A 22,842-nucleotide genomic window follows, 5' to 3' on the forward strand; every position below is an offset into this window, starting at 1 on the left:
TTACAGCTTGGAAGTTTGGGAGTGATATAAATAGCATTTCTTGACTTTCCTGTCCCTTGATGCCCCGGCTGAGGCCATTAGCTAAATGTGAAGGGGGTGCCCAGGAAAAACGTGCTCATTTCCAGGGAGGGTCAGCGGGTTCCAAGTGAGAACAAGTGTGCCATACTGTGTCCACCAGTCAAATGCCTGCCAGCCAAGAACAGTGACTCTTCATTTCCCACCTCCTAGCTTTTGCCTGGGCTTTCACCTCCACTTGTTACAGTCCCTTCCCAGGTCAGGTATGCTTACCTAGGGATCCTGTTCTGATCTCCTCTCCCCACCTTCCTCAGCTTCTAGGCCTCAGTCACCACATTCATTACTTTGAAGGTGTCTTGTATGGACCTGGACTTGCTGTCTCAGCCCATAGACCCCCTGAGGGCAGGAACCATTTCTCTTGAGGCTTTGACTTACCAGCACTTGGCCCAATGCCTGGTACAAAACAATACACAGAATTTATATAGCGCTTTAAAGTCTGCACGGCTCTTGGAGCTATTATTTCATGCATTACAGGCATTATTTCATTCAATCCTCACAACAACACTGTGAAGTTGCTACTATTATTATCCACATTTCATATATGAGGAGAACAGGGAGCTGAGAATGGTTGGGTGACTTATCCAGGCTCACACAGCTGGCAATCATCTCAGGTGGGATTTGAACCCAGCAGCTAGGTGGCATAGCAGAGAAAGCGAACTCAGGAGGACCTGAGTTCAAATCCAGCCTCAGACACTTACTAGCTATGTGACCCTGGGCAAGTCACTTAACCTTGTCTGCCTCAGTTTCTTCATCTGTAAAATGATCTGGAGAAGGAAATGGCAAACGACTCCAATATATTTGCCAAGAGGACCCCAATATGGGGTCACAAAGAGTCCAACGTGACTGAACTACAACAATAAAATAATAACAACAATAGCTAGCAATTTATATAGTGTTTTATATCTCATTTGATCCTTACAACAATCTTGGGAGGAAGGTGCTATCTATAGATGAGTTTCACAGGTGAAGAAAATGAAGCAGGTAGAGGTAAAGTGGCTTGCTCAAGGTCACTCAGTATCTGAGGCCAAATTTGAACTCAGGTCTTCCTGACTCCAGGTCCAGTGCTTTATCTGATTTACCACCTAGAGGCCTAACCAAACAATTGTTTTTAGTCATTGACCTTATTTGGGGTTTCCTTGGCAAAGATACTGGAATGGTTTGTCATTTCTGTGTCTAGCTCATTTTACAGATGAGGGAACTGAGGCTAACAGGATGAAGTGACTTGTCCAGGGTCACACAGCTAGTAAGTGCCTATGTCTGGATTGAACTCAGGAAAAGGAGTCTTTCTGACTCCAGGCCAGGCATGCTATCCACTGGGCCACCTAGTTGCCCATACTAAGCTAAGTGTTAAGTGCTAAATAAATGTTTATTGCTCAATTGAACAATGCTTTTAGAATAACCACCCAGAGTCTCTGAAGGAGTGACCACTGCAAACTTCTTGGAGACAGAATAGGAAACTCCCTGTCTGAAGGTTGTCTTAAGAGTCTTCATGCAAATCCAGGTCTAAAAAGATTCTGGGGATGGAAATGGATTTGAGATTCTGTTTGAAACTTAGGAATAGCTGTGCCGTATCTGCATACTCAAAGAACCAGTGAATTCTAGTTTGAAGGGATCTTAACTCCTACTGAGTTCAACTGGGACTTTGGATTTCCTTGTCTGGATAAGCTCAGGGAACCTTTGCTTGAAGCCCTACTCTGTGTGTGTGTGTGTGTGTGTGTGTGTGTGTGTGTTTGTGTGTGTGTGTGTGTGTGTGTGACACAGAGAGAGAGAGAGCATGAGAGAGAGGATGAGAAAGACAGAGAGGGAAAGAGACAGAAAGAGATAGAAAGAGAGAGAAAGAGAGAGGAGGAGAGGAGAGGGAGAAGAGGGAGAGAGACAGAGAGAATGAGAAAGACAGAGAGGGAGAGAGACAGAAAGAGATGGAAAGAGAGAGAGAGAGAGAGAGAGAGAGAGAGGAGAGAGAGAGAGAGAGAGAAGAAGGAGGGAGAAGAGAGAAAGATGGAAAGAGAAAGAGAGAGCATGAGAGACTGAGAGGGAGAGAGAGACAGAGAGAGATGGAAAGAGAGAAAGAGAGAGAGAGGAGGAGAGAAGAGGAGAGGAGAAAGAGTGCACACACGACCTTCTGAGGGAGACCATTCTGCTCTGGGAACCTTCTGATTGTAGGAAGTTTGCTCTGACATCTAGACTAAATTAACTTTGCCTTTCTGCAACTTCCTCCTGTTTCTATTTCTGCCATCTGGTCTGCTCCCTCTTCCCTTTTACAACTTTTTATGTACTTGAACACAGCTACTCTGTCTCCCATAAATCTGCTCTTCTTCAGGCCAACTATCCTCCATTACTTCAGCCAGGGCCTCCTATGTCGTGACCTCAAAGTCCTTCACCACCCCTGGTACCTCAGTGTCACCCAAACAACAATACTCTCAATGAAGGCAAATATTTCATCCCACAATTTCAGTGCTTTGGTGGATGAAAGCACTCTAAGCAAATAGGAAGTCATTCATTCCTTCTCACCATGCACTACTTAGCCCCATCCCATAGAGTCCACCAACAGGGACCTACCTCACAAGCCGGGGACCCTTCCTCTAGCTCTCCTGGCATTGCATGGATGCCAGGAGAAAATTTGGCTAATCCAGATTTTTGATTTTAACCTCATGAGTTAGCAAGAATTCTTCTGTGGCTATTCTGGGAATTTCTTGAAAAATTCTTGGTTTGGACATGTGTTCCATTTCAACTAGCATTTACTAAGCCCGTACTACATACCAGGCAGTAGTCTAAGTGCTGGGGATAAAAAGAAAGTAAAAACATTGTACCTGCTCTTGAGTTCACAGTCTAGTGATAAGAGATGACATACAAGAAAATACATACAAATAAAATAAATGTAGGTAGGTTAGGTGGCGCAGTGGGTGGAGTTCCAGTCCAGGAGTCAGGAAGACCTGAGTTCAAATCTGGCCTCAGATGTTTACTTACTGTGTGACCCTGGACAAATCATTTCACCTTGTTTGACTCAGTTTTCTCATCTGTAAAATGAACTGGAGAACGAAATGACAAACCACTCCAGGATCTTTGCTAAGAAAAGCCCAAATGGAGTCATGAAGAGTCAGACCCATCTGAAAAATGACTAAACAACAAGATGTTTACAGAATATATTGGAGAGATAGTGTCAGAGGGGAGGTACTAAAGAGGCCTGGGAAAGGTTTCCTGCAGAAGAGATTTGAAGGAAGTCATGGCAGGCACTGGATGTGTCTTGTATGTACATAATTACTTACATGTTATCTCCTTCAGAAGAATGTGAGCTGAGGCAAGAGAACAGGTGTTTGTGTTTTTGTCTTTTTTTGTATCCTTAGAGTAGCCTTAGCTGTGCCTGGCACACAGTAGGTGTTTAACAAACACTTGTTTCTCCCTTTCCCCTTAGCACTGTGCTGGGCATATATTAATCCTGAATAAATGATTATGGGCTGACTGCAGGTTACTTTGGCCCAAAGAACCTCTTCATGTCCCTTTTGGATCTCGACTTGGATTCAATTAACCATTAATCATTCCTTTAGCATTTACTCTGAGCAAGGGAGTGTTAGGGCTGGGAAAACAAGGACAAAAATCAGTCTTTGGCCAAGTTTAGCTCTATAGTCAAGGACCCCATGATTTAATTAGTAGCTAGTCAATAATTTAGAGTGTCAGAGAGCTTCCTGAAATTCAGTGGTCACCCAGTCAATAGCTATCAGAGATGGAATTTGAACCCAGTTTCTTGACTACCAGCCCAACACTACTTAGAATATAATTCATCAAGCATTTATTGAGAGCTTACTATATGCCGGCTGATTGGTTGAATCAAATAAATATCATATAATTTCAGAAGAGGATGCATTGACAATGTGGGGGATCAGGAAAGACGTTTTGTGGGAACCAGTCCTTGAAGTTGAGCTTTGAAGCCTAGTTAAGAAGGTGACTTAGAGGCCCAAGGTGTGAATATATGGGTTCTTTCTGTTTGGCCCCAAGTGAGTTGCTCTCTCAATAATTCCACAGAGAAGTAGTCACCATCATCGTAGGGTAGTGAGTGTATCTTGGATGTACATGGTTGTTTGTCTGTCTCCACCATTAGAATGTTCCCTGAGAAAAGGAATCCATGTATACCTTTCTTTGAATCCCCAGCTGTCTTATAGTAAAAAAGTAATAAATGCTTATTAATGACCAAACAGATGAACCCAAAGTGTGAAAGATTCTGGTTTCTTCGTGATCAGATCTTCATTATATTTTGTAAACAATATGTGCTTAATAAGCTTTTGTTGAATTGAATTGGTTGAATTGCATTATAAGGGGTCTTACCTTTGCCTTGAGCTCCATTTTCTTTCAGTAGCTAGGAGAGGTTTGTCCACACCCTATGTGAGTGAGTCACACTCCTATACTAATACCATAATGGTGTGAAGCTTTGTTTGGTACTCATCTAATGGACCAGCCTATCTTTCTCTCAGCCCTTGGGAAAAGGGCCATCTTGACTCTGGGAGTAGGAGGGAAGTTCCAGGATGAGAGAAGATCCCAGACTTTTCTGAGATTTGCCGATCAGGGAGCTGCCTTGGGATTTGGAGTGCCAGTCATGCTGTTTGGAGAAACCAATACATTGGATGCCGCGAGTAAGCCATCTATCTGTTTTTCTCTTTGTCTTTCTGGGCTGTTGACTATAAGAGAAGCAAGAATTTATTCTGTTGTGGGGTAGCTGGGAGTTACTATTGAGCATAAAAGTTTACTTAAAGGGGGTCTCAGTTCATTGGGCCATAGAAGAACCCAGTACAAGGGATGATGATAATAGCAATCATAGGGAGTGGTCCTGTGTGACCTAAGTAACAAAGTAGGTGGAGTGCGGATTTGGAGTCTAGGATTTGGAGTCTAGGAAGACCCGAGTTTGAAATCCTGCCTCAGATGCTTAGTAATTGTGTGATCTTGGGGAATTTACTTAACCTTTTTTTCTTGCCTCAGTTTCCTCATCTGTAAAATGGGGGTGCTATTATTATTATTAGTCTAGGAGACTTCCTTTACCAGCAGTGGTCACCATCAATATGTATGGCTCATTGTCAATGTTGTATCAGAAGTGGGACTTTGAACCCAAGTCTTCCTTGCAGGTCTTCTATCCACTATTCCTTGATGTTTTTCAATATTAGCATTTAAATCAAGTCAAGTAAACAAACATTTCTTATGTGCTTCCTCTTATTAAGTGCTATTATTGCAATAGACGGTTGGTTGGTCTTCCTGCTTCCTGCCTCTCCCCACTGCAGTCCATCTTCCCCTGAGCTGTTAAAGGCACCTTCCCAAGTGCGGGTTAGCCCCATTACCCTTTCCGGACAGCCCCCCACCCCACCACCTCAATCAACTTCAGTGGCTCAGAATCAAATCTAATATCTTCTGCTTGGCTTTTCACCTGGCCTCTTCTTTTCCTTCCCGTCTTTGTACACCTTGCTCCCTCGCATGTGCTCCCCTTGCAGGGGTACTGGTCTTCTTTCGGTTCTTCCCACATGCATGACACTCTGTCTCACACTCAAGCCATTTTCATTGGCATTTTGCTGGTCCCCCATGCCTGAAACACTCTCCACCTTGATCTCTGCCTCCTTAGCTTCTGAAAGTTTCAATTCCCCTTAAAGCTAGTGTTTTCCCTCTGTTTTTATCTGCATTTTATCTTGTCTGTATATCTTGTAGGAGCAGAGTTGTCTGCATGTTGTCTTGTTAGAGAGGAATCCCCATCCCCTTCAAGGCCGAGACTTTTTCACCTTTATATTCTTAGCATTGTAAGTAAGGAGGTACTTACTAAGTGATTGTCGACATGACATGACCCAGTATGAGTACCAGGTACACTTGTATTGGGAGTCAAAGGACCTGGGTTCCAATCTTGGCCTCTTGTCACTAGGTGGATGGCTTTTGAGCAACCTCCCTAAGTCTCATTTTACTCTAAATCTGTAAAATGATGAAAATAATAATGACATACTTTGCCCAGTGATTACGAAGAAATCGATTTATGAAACCTTAAAATATCACCTTAGAAATGGGTGATTTTTATTATGGTTTATGATGCCGCGTGCCAGAGAGTTTTGAACTCTACCAACTGCTGCAAGAGGTTTCCATATGCTAGTGAAGCATCAGAACCTTAGCTAAGGTGGATAGAGTGCCAGGCCTGGAGTTAAGCTTCAGAAACTTGGTAGATATGTGAACCTGGGCAAGTCACCACCTCTGTTTGCCTTAATTTCCTCATCTGTCAAATGGGCTTAATAACCCCTCCTACTTCCCTGATTGTTATGAAGACCAAGTGAAATAGTAATTGCAAAGTGCTCAGTGCAGTACCTGGCTCATAGTAAACACTGTGTAAATGTCACCTGTTTGACGACTCCTCCTTGTCGTGTCCTCCCCCTCACCTAACGGAGTGGCTAGTACATAGCAGTCATGAGATAAATGCTTATTGATTGGGGGATCAGAGGTGGTCCTGGTTTTTAAAATTCTGAGCTTAACAACATACGTCTGAGCATTTCCATAGATATAGCAGAATTTAAAAAAAAAGGATCGTATGAGTGATTGTGAATCTCCATTTCATATGACTTTCTAAAAAGGATATAATGATAAATATATATTTTATATATAAATATAAATCCCATATGTTACTTTCATAACTGTCCTACTTATCTATATTTTCCTTCTAAACTTCCTTCTCTGTATAAAAATACTTTACAGTGGTCCTTTTTTTTTGGCAATCCTACCTACCCTATCTCCCTCATCCTGAATTAAAATTCAAGAGAACAAAAGAAACTCCATAACCTTGTTAACAAATCAGCGTGGTCAAGTAAAATGGATCTACCCAGTGGGAGAAGTCCAAACACACACACACACACACACACACACACACACACACACACATACAAGCACTGGCCCTGGAGTCAGGAACTGGGTTCAAATTTAGCCTTAGACACTTTTGAGCTGTGTGACCATGGGCAAGTCACTTAACACTAAAGCAGTCTCTGTCTGTCTGTCTCTTTCTCTCTGTCTCTGTGTGTTTCTCTGTCTGTCTCTCTGACTCTCTCTTTGTCTCTCTCTCTGTCTCTCTGTCATGTATATATACATATATATATATGACTCTTACTTTACATTGAATCCACCCCTTCTCTATTGGGAGGTGGGTCCCACACTTTTCATGGATCCTCTGGGCAGTGGTTGTCTCTTTGCTCTGAGGCTGTTCCTTAAGCCTTTCAGAGTTGTTTTCTTCACCATGCTGCTGCTGTTCTTGAGGTGATCGCTCTCCTTTCTGCTTAGTTTATTTTGCATTCATTTACACTCACCCAGGCTTCTCTGGAACTGTCCCTTTCATCAGCCCCTACTGTGTGATAAAATTCTGTCATGTTCTCATGCCACAATTTGTTAATCCACTGATAGGCACCCAACTTACAGTCTAGTCTTTTTTTTCTTTTGCTCCTGACTATTCCTTCCCCATATTTTCCTCTCTCTTTATCCTCCCATTCCCAACTTGTTTTTCTGTTGTTTGATATATTTCTACACCAAATTGTGTGTGTGTGTCTATACATTTCAGTTAAGATATGCCTAGTTCCCCCCCCCCCCCCGTTTCTTTCTACAAATTTATCTGTTCTTCAGGAACCCAGATTATGAGATTCCACCTCCCCTCTTCCTCTTTTGTGCTGTCATCCATTCTTTTTACCTTCCCTTCTTTCTTCTCTCACAACCTTCAGAACTGAATCAGCCCAGTCCTGGTCCCTCTGTTTTTCTTGTGTAACTTCTTCCGTATCCTTTTAACACATTACAATTCTGAAAGGACACACATTGGTTTTCCTCCTTGTAGAATGTTAGCACTACATCATCATATAAACCTCTTCAAATTGCTTAAATAAATTTACCTTTCTAGGTTTCTCTTGATTCCTGTGTTTGTCTTTAAAAGTTCCTACTCAGCTTTGGTCTTTTCATCAGAAATACTTGAAAGTCCTTTATCCAGTGATGAAATAATATTTGTCAAAGTGCTTAGCCCAGTGCCTGGAACATAGTGATAAATAAATACTTACTCACCTTCCTCCCCCTTCCCCACATACATTAAAAGTCCATTTTCCTTCCAATAGGATTAAATTTAGGATTGCAAGGCCAAGTATTATTGCTGTAAGCTGGTAGTGCTTTTCAAAGTGGGGGCAATGAAATCATAGGTCCTTGGAATAAAAAAGTTATTGGCATCTTGGAACAAGTATCAACATAGGTCCCATCAAGCTGGGAAATTTGGATGATGTCAAGGTATTGGACTGAGAATGCCTGGGGGTGGGACTTCTGGGTGGAGGGTGGGGAGAGGTTAGGTTGAGTTCTTACATCTGGAAATCAACTATGACTTTTCTTCCTGTTTGTGTCTGGGGAGGGGTATGGTGAAAGTATAGCCTGAAGGAAAAACCTGGCCTCTCCAATAGACCCTTGGGAAAATGCCCAATTAATTGCCTGCTGAAATGCTGTGGCCCTAGGAACTGAGAAAGCCCAGCCTTCAGTCTACTTTCTGCCTTGGGGGAATGGAAATTGGGAGTGGTTGGGGAGCTATGGTATCCAAGGAGAACTTGGTGCTCCACAATGTAATAAAATATACATTTCCATAGGTTTCTAGGTTTGCAAAATGCATTCCTGACAATCACTTTGTAAGGTGAGCAGTGCAAAGATTGTTCAGTATCTGTTATATATGAGGCTCAGAAGTTGAAGGCTGCAAGGCCCCAATGGTAAGAATGTAGGCTCTGGAGTTAGCAGATGTAGGGTCAAATCCCACCTCTGGGGCTTACTGCCTATATGATTTTGGGCAAATCACTCCCTGGCCCTCAGTTTCCTCATCTGTAAAATGGGAGAATTGGACCAAACCATCTCTGTAGGCTTTTCCAACTCTAGATCTATGATCCTAAATCACTTAAAACAACCTGAGCTTCAGTTTCCTGATCTGTGAAAGAAGGTCAACTGGACTATATGGCCTCTAAGGTCCCTTCCATCTCTAAATCTAGGGCATTGTTAACTAAGTTAAATGGCTTTGCCATGACTGAATATGTTGGAGCAACACATTTTTTTTTAAGGTTATCCAACTCTAAGATTCTGGGATTCCAACATGTCTAGCAATATGGCTTTCAGGAAGTAGCTTTTACCCATCCGGCTGATGCTAAGCCCTTTTCCTTCTTCCAGGGGTCTGTGCCCTTGAGAGCCTAAAGTGAGGTGCCAAATGCATGAAGATTCTATAGCATTCTATCCCCCTTAGTGCTGAGGCTGATGATGAAGACCTATCCCCACGCCAATTATTGTCATTCCTTCACTTTAAGGTTTACAAAGTAACCTTCATTTATCTGAGTGTTTTAGGAATCATTAGGATCCATTCCCTACAGATGAGGACATTGAGAATGAGAGATTAAGTGAGCATCTCTGTCACTTCCTGTCTCTGTGACTTTGGGCAAGCTATTTAATGTTTCTGGGCCTCAGTTTCCTTCTCTGTAAATCAAGGGGGCTAGACTAGATGACCTGTAAAGTTTCTCCCAACTTTAACTCTGTGATCCCATGATCTAATAAAGCAGACAAGATCAGTGACTTACTCAGGGTCATTAGTTGTGGTTCAGTCCTTTCAGTCATGTTGGACTCTTCATGGCCCCATTTGGAGTTTTCTTGGCAAAGATACTGGTTTGCCATCTCCATCTCTAGCTCATTTTACAGATGAGGAAACTGAGGCAAACAGGGGTAAGTGACTTATCCAGGGTCACACAGCTAGTAAGTGTCTGAGGCCAGATTTGAACTTGGGTCTTCCTGAGTTCAAGCCCAGAGCTGTAGACATTGTGCCACTTAACTGACCCCAGAGTCACTAGCTCAAGCTACTAATTTTCTGAGTTGGAAGTTGAGTCTAGGGCTTCCTGACTCCCAAGTCCAACGCTCTATTCACCATGCTAGGCCACCTTTCCATATAATGAGATGGTTTGTTTTGTTCGCTGAGGAGTGAGTTATGGTTTATGAAAGCTCTCTGAGATAATCTGTGTCTTTCCTCTGTAGCCTCATCAGCCCCAAGAATTGAGTTTTAGAATAATTGTAGTTGTTATATTTATCCATTTAAAAGAATAGTCCAAAGATGGTTGTGATGTGAATAAGGAGGAAAAAAAATCTTTCTAGACTTTAATGGTCTTAATAATGGAATTATCTGTTGTTAAGAGGATGACTCTGTCATTTTTCTCTAATCTGTGAGATGTTTGAATAAACAGGCCTGTCATAAAGGCGGTAGGTATATTAGGGCTCTTCCAATATAGCCCTAATTTCCCTTCCATTTTCTCTTTAAGATTTTTTAAAAACAGTTTTGTTATTCACTTTGTTGTTCTTGTTATTATCATTAATAAGGCTGAGGTGTCACATAGGCCAAGCCTGGCTAGTTCCCTGAGTCAGTCCTCGGCTTTAAATGGATGGGTTTGCCTGGCCCATGAAAGCATGCTTCTGTGAAAGGGAGACTTTCAGTGTCTTAGGGAACTGGGTGTGTGTGTGTGTGTGTGTGTGTGTGTGTGTGTGTGTGTGTGTGTGTGTGTGTGTGTGTGTGTGTGTGTGTGTGTGTGTGGTGGGGGGAGGGGTTCCTGTACTCATTGAATGTAAAAACGCTTTGGGGGAGTGGTGGCCCAACTTGCCGGCTAGACATTCAAGAAACTCTTTAGAGATGCTGGGATCTACATGCAGGGCTGCACCAAGCTGGGGGCTGCTGCCTTTATTACCCAGAGAAGGGATGATGCTGACAGCCATTTCTTACACTGCTTTGAAGTTTGTGAAGTATTTTACATACGTTCTCTCATTACCTCTGAGGGGTAGGCTTCTGTGCACTACAACACGCTGTCTCTCGTGCTACGGGGCTGGGTCTCCCAATTCAGTGTAAACCTGTCAAGGGCAGGCATTTTTCTCTGCATACCTCCAGCACCTAGCTCCATGGCTGGCACACAGTAGTCACTTAACATGCTTTAGGGTGGGTTATCTCCATTCCATGCATCTGGAAGCAGAGGCTTAAGGAGGTTAAGGTTCTTGTTCCTTGCTGGATTATCCTCATTACAGACCTGGAAACTGAGGCTTGGGGAGGCTGTCCCTTTGATAATATTTGAGAAGTTCCTAGTGCAGTGCCTGACACGGGATAGAAGCTTGATAAATACTTGATGCCTTTCTTCCCTTCCTCTTGACCCTTGATTGACCTATCCTCCCCATTTCACAGATCTGAAAACTGAGGCTCAGAGGGGATCAGGATCTTGTCTATGGTTACACAGATGGTGGACTCCAGAGATGGGATTTGAACTCAAGTCTAACATTCTTACCATTACTTTAACCAAAGAGAGTCAGTCATCAAGCATTTATTAAGCACCTACTATGGGCCCAGCACCCTGATAAGAGAAAGAGCTGACAGCTTTCATTTTGTCTTAGAAGTGAAGTTCTTGGATCTTTTTTTCCGCCCCTGGGAGGGACCATAAAGCAAACCTAAAATGTTAAAAACAAAACAAAGAAAGCCCCTCCAAAGACCTTCCTGGGAGGGTGGATCTTCCATCAGAGCCATGTAAAATGGGCTGAGTGTATTCCCGTGAAATAAGGTAAGCCTTAGTTTCTAGGGAGGGCTGTTGGTCACTGCTCTGTCCTTGTTTGGCTGATAAGGTGGAAAATCGAGGGCTACCGTCTAGACCACTGGGCCCGTGCCCAACTGACCCTGGAGGCATCCAGTGCCCTCTAGCGAGCAAAGATTCTTTTCCATGAAAACCCATTTTGCTTGTAGTGGAGGCAGCACCTTGGATCCCGACCCCTCCCTCCCTGCCCTCCCCACCCGTCTCTTCCCTCCACCCTTGCTACACATTCCAACATGGCAGCTCTTATTTATTTTTCAGTCAACTGAGGGTGTTGTTAAATCTCTTGACTTCTCTGGCTGCCCGGTTTGGTTCCGATGAGCTACCCTCCCTGTCCTTCTCAAAACAAGAATGCTTGGGAATGCTCAGCCAGCCATGTCCCTCCCTTGTCAGAACATCCTGTCCTTAATGCTCCTTGATGGGTAAGGCTGCGGTTTTCTTGGCCCACTGCAAAGGCTTCAGTTTTCTTGGCCCACTGAAGGACTTCTAGTCTGGTCCCATGGCCCAAGGGCTGTGAGGGCCCAAGGACGAGGAAGAAGCAGGGTGAAGGGGGAGCTTGTTGGGGGGAACCTGCCATACTTCCCGAGTCTTCTTCCCTAATTGGAAAGAACCCCATTAAGAAGTTTCCCGTGATGGCCCGGGAGTTGATGAGGGCTGGATAATGATGCTTCCCATTAATTAGTGCTGTCATGACTTAAGTTTGAGTGGTTTCTCCAGTCCTTTGTGACTGACCCCTTTGGGCCAGGTCTCATGCTGTCACATGATACTGACAAACTAATGAGAAATGAGGGCATGTGGATGACGAAGTTGGGCCTTGGATTAAGGCAGAAATCACGCCTTGCCCTTCCCCGGTCCTTTTGCACCTAAGATCTCAGATCACCTGGTAGGACATGAATGAACCTGCGTGACCAGCCTTAGAGGTAGGTATCCCTCACTTTGTGCTGGGGGTTAGCTATGGCCCAGTGAAGAGGGGGAAGGGCTTAAATCTGGGCAGTGACTAAGAAGTTGACTAGGAAGTCATCTGAATGGGGAAGAACACCTCAGGTGTCTGTATAAAGACTGTGAAATCAGATTCAGAACAGAGATGGGATCTTTTTATCTTCTACCTTCTATTCTATATCTATCTACCTAGAGGTCATTTTATTATTTGACAGAAGAGGAAACCAAGACCCAGGGAGTTGAAAGCAACCCACCCAAAGTCACCCTGGTGTTAAGTGGCAGAGTCTGGATTGGAACCATGCTCCTCTCTGACTCGAATCCTGGCTATATCGTGGACCATCCTAAAATCCCTAGACCACATTGATGTCCTGAGCTCTATCTTGGAAGCAACACATTGGTTGGGGCAAAAGATAGGCTTCTTGGTGGCCCTGGTTAATGTGTGATTTTGATGGTTGTTTTTATGACAAACGGGAAAGTAAAACATATTCATTCTCACCCTCCAGTATGGTGCTGGATAGTTGCCACCCAGCAGAACTCAAGACACCTCTCCCTGTGCCTTCTTTGAACAGACTGATGGACAGATTGCCCTTTGGGAAAGGGTCCTTGGGTACCATCGACACCTTTCTGTATGCTGAAGGAGCATTCAGACTGAAAGCACACAGTTGTGTGTGTCTGTTGTATGTGTGTATAGAGGTTTTTTTCCTTTTGGTTTTATAAGAAAAACAAATTGGCACAGTCATTCAGTAAAACCAGCTCAGGCTGTTTGGGCAGATGCCTTTCTTTGCTTTTTCTGTTTATTTTCCAACAAATCAATGCTTAACTGTGTTGTTATCGGAGCAGAGCAACAGGTGCAAAAAAATACCTGGGCTGCCAACTCAAATGAAAAGGTAGGGCCTATACCCTCTGGGAGGTATTCAGAAGATAACAGGAGCTCATGCCAGCAACTGAATTAACAGCTCTATTGACGGTGGGTTTTCTACCTTACCAACCTGCTCCTAACCCTCTGACATATAAACACCTCATTGTCTTGGGGAGAGAGCCACCAGCCCAGACAGCCAACTGCTTTATTCCGCCCGGAGTGGAGCGCTTTCCTGGCCCAGGCTGCTTTGCAGAAATCTGGACCCTAATCCTATGTGACTACCTGAGAGTTTAGGAAAGACTTTTGTTTGTTTGATTTTGTTTTTTTTTCCTGAGTCTTCTCCAGCAAGGGCCAAGACAGGGGCGCAAAGTCAGGGGGTGAGGGGTGGGGAGAGGAGGTAGAGTTGTCCGGAAAGAGAGATGAGGTTTTGCTCTAAAGACTTTTTTTTTTTGATAGAATCCTTCCCATTTGGTTTGGATGGTGGGTTGTTTTCGGATCCCAGGGCAGATTGTCTTGGCTCCCTTTACCACCGATCCTTTCAGTTAGTGGTTCTTCCCCCTTCTTCTACACTTGATTGGATTCATTGAATGGACTACAGCACATTTAGAAAGGAGTAACAATTAATTGTTTAGAAGCCAATTGGAAGGGTTTGGGATACTAGACAAGTATTTGTCTTGGTGGAGAGTTTAAATGTTTTGGAAAGCTAAGGGGACCTTCCCTTGAATTTAATGCCTGAGATCCAGGGAGGTGTGTTGATGCTTTAAAAGGCCCGGGTAGAAGGTGACCCTGTCAGACCAAGGATCCATACTCCTCCAGGAACTCTGGGCCAAAGAAACTGTCACAGATGGGAATTCTGCCTGTCTTTTCCTGTCCTTGATTTGTTAATTAGTCTTATCTACCTGAAGAAAGACACACTTGTGATAATAGACCAAGTCTGTTAAATGTATCTGGTGAGCCTTTGGATTCCACGTTGGGGTACATTGTGGTATACAAAGTCATTGCTGATTGATTTGCACTTGGATTGCCTAATTCACACTGTGTAGCTCTCATCTTCCCAAAGTTCTTTGACTTTCTCCCTCACTGATATAGAATGCGATTTCCTTCAAGTTCCATTTCTTCTGTAATGGCTTAATGTTGGAAGTGTGGAGGGTATGTACAAAATTCCTCGTTGCTTTAACCTAACACTCAGGTCTTATACCAGCATCTAAAGTGGTGACATGGGATGGATGACTCTACTTCCCCTCCAATACTTCCCTTCAATTCAAACCCCTCCCCACCCTCTACATTTCAACATGCATCTATTAAACACTTCATCAAAATAAGGCACCCTATGTTAAGAGCTGGGGAAAAGAGACAAAATGAAAGCTGTCCTACCTTCAATGAATTCCTTTTACTCAAGGGATAATGAAATAGAGTGATCCTTAAACACAGGGGCTAAATGACCATTTCTCATAGTATCATAGATTTAGATCTCAGAGGTCATCTATTCCAGGGGTTTTTTGTTCTTATTTTTTCATTTATGGAATTAAACAAGCATTTCTATAACATGGTATATTAAAAGAGATGATTACATATGAAATTGCAAATCTACTATGCACAACTTGCTATTCCTTTCAAATATATAATTATCATGTAAATTTCTTTCTTTTCTTTCTTTTTTCTTCCTTTTCCCTCCACCCTGCTCCCAGAGATGGCTACTATTAGCCACAAAAATATGTATGTAAAAGTATTCTATATGTAAATATATTTATCAATTCTTTCTCTGGATACAGATAGTGTCTTTCTTCATATGTCCTTAATAGTTAATTGGGGTATTTATAATAGACAAAATAACTTATTAGCTCAAAGTAGTTCTTAACTCTGTGCATCTCTCATTTTTCAATGTTACATGTAAATGACATATTGTTGGATTCTGATTTTTTTTCCAATTTTTAAAAACATTTTTATTTAAAGTTTTGAGTTCCACATTCTATCCCTCCCTTCTTCTCCTCCCCCCTCCCAAGATGGTAAGCAGTCAGATATGGGATATACATGTGAAATTATGTAAAACATTTCCATATTAGTCATTTTGTATAAGAAGACTCAAATAAAAATTTTAAAAAATGAAAGAAGGAAAGAAAGTGAGAAACAGCAGGCTTCATTCAGTCTGTATTCAGACAATATCATTTTTTTCTCTGGAGGTGGATAATATGCCTCATCATTAGTTCTTTGAGATGGTCTTGGATCCTTGTTTTGCTGAGAATAGCTAAGTCACTCACAGGTATTAATTGCCCAGTGTTGTAGTTACATTGTTCTTGTTGTTACAAAATGTTCTCCTGGTTCTGTTCACTTCCCTATGCATCAGCTCATGTAAATCTTTCCAGGTTTTTCTGAAGTCATCCTGTTCGTTATTTCTTATAGCACGATAATATTCCATTACAAATTTTAGGGGTTTTTAACCTAGTTTCTGTGAACTTGTTTATAAAAAACATTTTGATAACTAACTACATTTCAACCTAATTGGTTTCCTTGACAATTCTATGCATTATATTTCTGTATACAAAACATTACTCTCATAAGGAAGGAAACCAGCATTTAGTAAATGCCTACTATGTACCAGGTACTGTGTTAAATACTTAAACAAATAGTATCTTGAGCTTGGGGGCCCCAAACTCTTCCCCAGACTGCCAAAGAAGTTTGTCTATGACAGAAAACATTAAGAACACCATATCTAATCCAACCCCCTCATTTCCTAGGTGAGGAAACTTGTAACCAAAGAGGGCAAGTGATTTGTCCACGGTAACATAGGGCAGGCAGCTAGGTGGCACAGTGGAGAGAGTGCTGGGCCTGGACTCAGGAAGACTCATCTTTCTGAGTTCGAATCTGGCCTCAGACACTTCCTAGCTGAGTGACCTTGGGCAAGTCACTTCACCCTGTTTGCCTCAGTTTCCTCATCTGCAAAATGAGCTGAAGAAGGAAATGACAAACCACTCCAATATCTCTGCCAATAAACCCCAGGTCAGGTCACAAGGAGTCAGACAAGGCTGAAAACCACTGAACAGAACATAGAGAATAAATGACTAAGTCAAGATTTGAACCCAGGCCCTCTGATTCCAAATCCTATGCTCTTTCCACTAAATCATAAAGAAAGTCTTGAACTGAGAAAGGAGTGTGCCTATTTCTTGTCTAGTGGCTTGAAACTCACTCTTTTCTAGGTTGCCACCTCCACCATCTCAATGATGTACTGCTCTTCTGTTCCTTAGCCTGCCAAATTTAGGAAATTGAGGCTCAAATCCATTGTTTTGTTCAGACTTTAAAATGATATATAAATGTCATCTATTTTGATTATTATTCTTTTTATTAGACCCATGGACATCCTTCCTGGCAGGACTACCTCTCCGTGGTCATTTTTTTTTCCCCAGAAGAGATTGGATTGAGAGTAGGAACAAAGTCAGGGAAGGGGAGGGAAAAAAGGGATGAAGAGTGGAACTTTCTCCAGGAGGGCAGGGACCATGGTCCTTGTGTATGTCCCATAGGAAGCTGTATGAGCGCTTAATCATCCAAAGCAGTCATTGGTGGGGAAGTTGGGACATAGGGCAGGTGGTCTCTCTATGCCAGGAGAGCAGAGATGAAAGGAAACTGGGAGGGTTTTGGAGCCTGACTCAGGTAGACCAAAGCCAGGTGTACCGTTGTCTACTCAGAGAATGGGGAGGAGTGTGAGCCTAGGGAGGATGGTAGGGAGGATGGAAGGCAGAGAAAGATGGGGTCCTCAGCAGGGATAGAAAACATGATTCCTGGTCAAACTTGCTGTCAGACAGCTGTTACCTCAGCTGTTGATTTCCTTCCTGGCCACCTGCTATGGGATAGCTAGCTGTTCCCCGGCTGTTGATTCCCTCTTTTTCCTCCTGTGAAGAGTCTCGGGGTTATCTTACTGGAAATCGGAATTCTAGTATCCTCTCTGTTTTTTTTTCCGGTCAGTAAGGGTAAATAGAACTCTATTTAATCCCTTATTCTCTACCCCTCATCTACTTCCCTCACCTCCTTCCCGGAGCAAGAATGCAGCTTCATGTGTTAAATTCCATTTCACCATGGGGGAGTCCAGCCTGTCCTCCTAAAAATCTCATTAGCTTTATCTCAAAGACTCCTGGCTAGGTTGTTGGCACTGTCTCTGAGGGTCACACAGGGTAACCTTGTCTTTTGATCAATCAGCTTTGGTTTGCTCTATCTTGTCTCCTTGTCTGTATCAGGCACCAGGGGTGATAAGGATCACAGAAATGTGTGTATTTACAAATTGTTCACAAACAGTAAAGGAAATCCACAAAAATGTTCTAGATCTGCCCTCTGGAGACAGCCCAAACAGCCTCGAGAACTCTTGGGGCATCTAGAATAATCTATAGCCCTGAAAGTAGGGAATAGATAGTTTTCAGTACAGAATCATGGATGACATAATCCCCAGGCTTGGGTTCATGGGTGAAGATGGGAATATTGTCAGTATTGTTTTAAATAGGCCAAGTGTGTGTGTGTGTTTTACATTTTTATGATGGGGTTAATGATGCTTAAGGATTAACTCTCCCAAACTTAGAGTTACATTGAAACAGGAAGACTATTTTATTCAGCATCTTTATTTTTAAAAATTTCTACTTAGCATCTTTATTACAAAGGGTTAAAATTTACCTACGGGCTTTTGCTTATTAGCTCATTAGTTACTTTGCTTATTAGCTAAGGATAGACCCTGGATGTTGTCTTCATTGGGCTCTGAAAGGTTTGTAAAGCTCCCTCATCCTTTTCCAGTCCTCTTACACGTCATTCCCCACCATGGCCCCTTGCCTCACACTGGCCTCTTTGCCACTTCACCTGAGCTCTGGGAATTTTCTCTGGCTATCTCTCACATCTGGAATGGTCTCCCCACTGTGGGGAGACTACTTCCCTGGCTTCCTCTAAGTCCCAAATAAAATCCCATCTATACTAGAAGCGTTCCCCAATTCCAGTGCCTTCCGTCTGTTAAGTATTTCCTAGTTATCCTGTGTATATCTTGCTTTGCACAAATGGATTTGCATGTTGTCTTCCCATTAGATTGTGAGCTCCTTGAGGGCAGGGACTGATTTTTGTTTCTTTTTGTGTCTTTGGCACTGCACACAGTGCCTGGCACATAGTAGGTGCTTAGCAAATGTTTGTTGACTTGACATTATCTCATCTGATGCCCAAAACAACCTTGTGAGGTAGCTGTGCCTCATTTTACAAATGAGGCTCACAGAGGGAATGGATTGTCCAGGATTACAGTCGGTAATTATTTGAGGTGGGATTTGAACACAGGGCTTTGCCATCATCGTGATTAAAAAACCTTTTTAGGATCACAGATTTAGAACTGGAATAGACCTTGGAAGACATCAAACCCAGCTCCTTTATTTTATAGATTTGTAGCTGGCTGAAACATTGGATAGAGCGTTAGGCCTGGAGTCAGGAAGATCTGAGTTCAAATCCAGCCTCAGGCACTTCCCAGCTGCATGACCCTGGGCAAGTCACTTGCCTCAGTTTCTTCATTTGTAAAATGAGCTAGGGAAGGAAATGACAAAAACAAAACCAAAAGCCTCCCCAGTATCTTTGCCAAGAAACTCCCAAATAGGGTCACAAAAAGTCATCACAACTGGAATGATTCAACTGAAACAACTCAACAGCACACCTGTCTGTAAAATGGGGACAAGGAAACGGCAAACCATTCCAGTATCTTTGCCAAGAAAAACCCATGATTCTAAAATCAATGGTTTTTTTAATAATCTATTTTGTTTTATTATTTAAAAAAAATTTTTTTTAGGGAGTTGGGGTTAAGTGACTTGCCCAGGGTCACACAGCTAGTAAGTGTGAAGTGTTTGGTCTGAGGCCAGATTTGAACTCAGGTCCTCCTGACTTCAGGGCTGGTGCTCTATCCACTGCACCACCTAGCAGTCCCTCTAAAAATCAATGTTGAGTAAGCTCTAGGCAGCAAAGTAGAGATAGAGCCTTGTCCATAAAGTAAGGAAGACTTAATTGTCTGCGTGACCCTGGGCAACTCATTTAACCCCTGTTTGCCTCAGTTTCTTCTACTGTAAAATTGAGATAATAGCAGCACCGACCTCCCAGTGTTGTGAGAATCAAACGAGATAATACTGATAAAGTGCTTAGGACAGTGCCTGGCACATATTAAGTGCTACATAAGTATTAGCCATGTTTTATTGTTGTTGTTGTTGTTATTATTATTATGATTATTATTATTGAAACTGAAGCAGGTAGAAGGCACGTAGCTACTAAGTCTGAGGTCAGACTTGAACTTGAGCCTTTCTGCCTCCAAGCCCAATGGAAGGAGCCTCCACCACACCAGCTGCCCCATGTTTTAATGCAACGTTGTTCTCTTGGTCAGATCCTTTGATAAAATGGAAAGACAATATTCCAAGCTCAGCTCTATCACTAAGTGCCTTTGCAGCCATAACTGAGTCACTTGATCTTTCTGGGCCTCAGTGTCCTTCACTTTATAAGGAGAAGGTCTGAGGGTTCCTTTCATATCTAGATTCCTGATCCTATGATTTACCAACCTCGTGGCGAATCATTCCAGCAGTTGTTCTGTGTCGCGTGGGGTGGGCAGCTAAATACCCAGTGATTTCTGTCCTGGGTTACTTGACCTGACGGCTGGAGGCTGGAAGACCCAAGACCTGATGTTTTGATACCAGCTTTGTCTGAGCTCATTCTGTGACCCTTAGTAACTCACAGAACTTTATTCAGCCTTGGTTTCTCTCTCCTTTGCCCCCAATAAAATGAGAGGAATGTGAAGTAAAATGTCCCTAAGTAGTTTGGAAAAGCCAGGAAAGTTTTTTATAGTGGTAGAAACCCTCTTTAGAAGGGTTTTATCTGTGAGCTTGTTATATATATATAATGTACATTATATATATATATTTTGATCACTGTGTTTCAAGACATTTGGTTTTCTTTGTAATCATCTGTATTTTATTTGATGCAGTGAAAGATATCTTTTTTACAAAATGTCTTCACCAGACTGCAAAAGGGATCACGTTCTTAACACAGAAAATAGTTAAGAACTCCTTCTCCGTAGAGATCTGACCAGAGAAGATGAATGTAGAAATGGTTTGGAACACTGTGAAGTGTTGCATGTGATGGTGAGGAGTCACTGCATTTCTAGAGGGGGATTTTGGTTGGAGTCAGGAAAGCTTTCCTAACTGCTACAACTGCTTGCTTGAAAGTGGAAAAGGCTCCCTTGGCAGTCGGTGGGCTGCTGTTTGCTGGACCTGTTCAGGTGGTGGTCGGATGACTGCTCACGTATCAGGGCTGTGGTAGACTTAAGAGTGTGGTCTGAGGACTGGTTGGATTAGATGCTTTCTAATTCCTTCCAAAGCTGCCATTTTGTTAAAATTACATGAAGTGTAATAGTGTAAATGGGTAATGGTGGAAAGATGACCAGTCTATGGTTTGAGCGGTGGAATGGCTGCTAATCATGATTAGCCATTGGGTGCTCCAGAAATAAGCTACTCCACCTTTCTCCTTTCCCCACAATGCCTTGGGTGCTTGTACTGAGCATGTCAGCGGAACCTAAGGTCATCTCTTCAATTTTTTTCAATTAATAAACATCTATTCCGCTTCTCCCCCCCCCCAATTAAATAAAAAAAGAAAAAACTCTCCAGGGCTTCAGTTTCTTTATCTGTAAAGGTTGGACTAGGTGGCCTTTATAAAACTCCCTGAGGCTAGGGTCTTAATTATCTTTTTATCTCCTCTAGCTCCGGGTCTTGAACTCTGCACTTAGTAGTTGCTTAATATGCAGAACGAATTAGAAGGGTTCCAAAAGCTCCCTAGGTGTCCCACATCCCCTCCGGGTGGCTGGGCTGGGTTAGGGACAGAGTAGCTGTCAGCTAAGCTGTGCTCAGCTTGTCTCAGCTGGAACCTTGGCTCTCTAGGGATCGTTAATCAGAAGGTCGCAGTTCAGCACTCTCTGCCTTTGTGACTCGAGCCTGCCTCTCTTCTCCACTGGGCAAGGCCGAAAGACGAGCAGACGTCAGGAGGTGGCCCCCGCTCTGAGACTGACACACCCTCCCAGTCTCTGGGCAGAGGCTGGTCCCAGCTTGGCCCCCTCCACTGTGCCAGGGCCTCCTGCTCCTTTCAGCTCCACTCTTCGGGTTTGGGGAGTCCACCATCTGTGTCCAACCTACCTTTCAATTCAATTAACAATGGAATGAGCCCCTGTGAGTTATCTGTGGGACTGACAGTCAGAGCTGGAAGGGGTCTCAGAGGCCACTGAGTCCAGCCCCTCCCGGGCCTGCCCTCCTGTAGGGATTTCAGTTCTTCATTAGTAAGGAAGCCCGGGGAAAGAATGCTAGATTTGGAGTCAGACCTGGGTTTAAATCCTGGCTCTGTCCCTCCCTCTTTGATCATGGGCAAGACATGTCCCTTCTCCGTGCCTCAGTTTCCTCATCTGTAAAATAAGGGAGTTGGACCAGGCTGCCAAGGGCCTCCCAGCTCTGGATTTATAGCCCGATGATCCCCTGATCCCCAGCTTTCTCCTGTTTTCTTCTCATTCTCAACCCAATCATGTGTTCAAGGGGAGCCAGCTCCTGGGCCAGGAAGAATTCATACTGGCCCAATCTCTCATTGACAATTAGCACAAAAATGGAGGAAGTGGGAGGGGAAAAGAACAAACATTTATTAAGCACCTACTATGTGCTAAGCTCTTTATCAGTATGCTCTCATTTGATTCTCACAAGAAGCCTGCACTATTATTATTCTTCTCATTTTACAGATGAGGAAACTGAGGCAGACTTGAAGTGACTGGAGGCTATGGATTACTGAGAAGGGTGGCCTTTGGGGAAGGGAGTGGCTAATTTCCCAGGAGTGAGTTTCAAGCTAGTGGGCAAGCACTCTAGCCTGAAGAATATGATATTAATTCTGTGAACAAGATGGGATATGTGGTTGTCTACTCAGTCCAAATGGGATGATCTTCAGAACCACTCCTTCCAGGGTGGGAATGAACTCAGAGGCAGGAGGACTTGCAATGACTATACTGATTAGGGGAGTGTGGGTCTGATCTTGTCACCTCACCCCCTACTCAGTGAACTCCAGGTGTTCCCAATTCCTCTGGAATCAGATATAAATTCCAGCATTTCAAGCTTTCTCTATTTATGGTCTTCTTACACATTACTTCCCTCCATGGACTCTACTATCCAGTCATACTGCCCATACATAAGGGGTGGTGTTGTGATAATAATAATAGCTAGCACTTATAAAGTGTTTTAAGGTAAAGAGCTTTTACAAATATTCTCTCATTTTATCCTCACAACAACAATGCTGGGAAGTAGGTGCTGTTATTATCCCCATTTTACAGATGGGGAAACTGAGGCAGATGAAGGTGAA

The 22,842-nt window shown here is 43.1% G+C and overlaps 1 protein-coding gene across 9 annotated transcripts in view; it reads left to right on the forward strand.

Moving 5' to 3' along the window:
* The window catches only part of EHF (ETS homologous factor), a 69,162-nt gene that overhangs the window by 6,509 nt on the left and 39,811 nt on the right, over positions 1 to 22,842 (forward strand). For 3 of the 9 annotated variants that reach the window (XM_078148087.1, XM_020963914.2, XM_020963915.2), the window contains exon 2: positions 4,542 to 4,700. The exons of the other annotated variants lie outside the window; for them this stretch is intronic. The gene's annotated coding sequence lies outside the window, so the exon portion shown is untranslated. The remainder of the gene's footprint in view (positions 1 to 4,541; positions 4,701 to 22,842) is intronic. 9 annotated transcript variants of the gene reach the window in all.

Source organism: Phascolarctos cinereus, unplaced genomic scaffold, assembly GCF_003287225.1.
Source record: "Phascolarctos cinereus isolate Bilbo 61053 unplaced genomic scaffold, phaCin_HiC Scaffold_9;HRSCAF=440, whole genome shotgun sequence".
NCBI classification, from domain to species: Eukaryota; Metazoa; Chordata; class Mammalia; order Diprotodontia; family Phascolarctidae; genus Phascolarctos; species Phascolarctos cinereus.